At 38.1% G+C, this 708-nt stretch overlaps 1 protein-coding gene across 1 annotated transcript in view; it reads left to right on the forward strand.

The window, feature by feature from the left end:
- LOC107750190 (CXXC-type zinc finger protein 4) overlaps window positions 1-708 on the forward strand; it is an 18,074-nt gene that overhangs the window by 4,422 nt on the left and 12,944 nt on the right. The window lies entirely within an intron of this gene.

The following is a 708-nucleotide window of genomic DNA, read 5'->3' on the forward strand; positions in this document are numbered from 1 at the left end:
ATAAATAATAATTCTAAAATAATATATATATATATATATATATATATACATTTAATCATTAAACAGATGCTTTTATCCAAAGCGACTCAAATGAGAACAATAGAAGCAATCAGACGAAAGAGAGAGCAACAGAATACAAGTGCTGTGACCAGTCTCAGTTAGTCTAGCACAGTACACATAGCTAGGTTTTTTATTTTTTTTAATAGAATGGAATAGAATAGAACAGAATAGAATAGAATAGCTTGTTGATTAAATGTGATCCTTTTTGAACTGTGACTTTCTGTGCGTCTCCTTTATTTGTGCAAAACTCCCCATCATGCATTTATACACCACTAACATGTTTTGTGAAATGCATAGCGCTCACAAAGGAGTCATCAAGAGATTCGATTTAAGCTAGATAACACGTATCCGAGGGCTGACGGCGCGAAGTGATAAGATGTCACTGAGAGAGCTTTTAAATGGCATTTCTAATTCTGATCCCTTCGAGCACAGATGAGCAGGAAAAGATGGCGGAGGCATATCTCGGCGTTAAAGCGCTCAGCACATCACTGTACATGTCATCTCTTTATTGTTGGGCCTCTATGACGACTCCCATGTTGCTAGGCAACATGAATTACAATGACATGAAGTCCTGTGTTCTAGAATGAGGGAGGGGCTGAGATGCCTTCACTCTGCCTGAGATTTACATCACACACATCGCCTTTGAGT

The sequence above is a fragment of the Sinocyclocheilus rhinocerous genome, unplaced genomic scaffold (assembly GCF_001515625.1).
Source record: "Sinocyclocheilus rhinocerous isolate Xijiao unplaced genomic scaffold, SAMN03320098_v1.1 scaffold151, whole genome shotgun sequence".
In the NCBI taxonomy this organism is placed as follows: Eukaryota; Metazoa; Chordata; class Actinopteri; order Cypriniformes; family Cyprinidae; genus Sinocyclocheilus; species Sinocyclocheilus rhinocerous.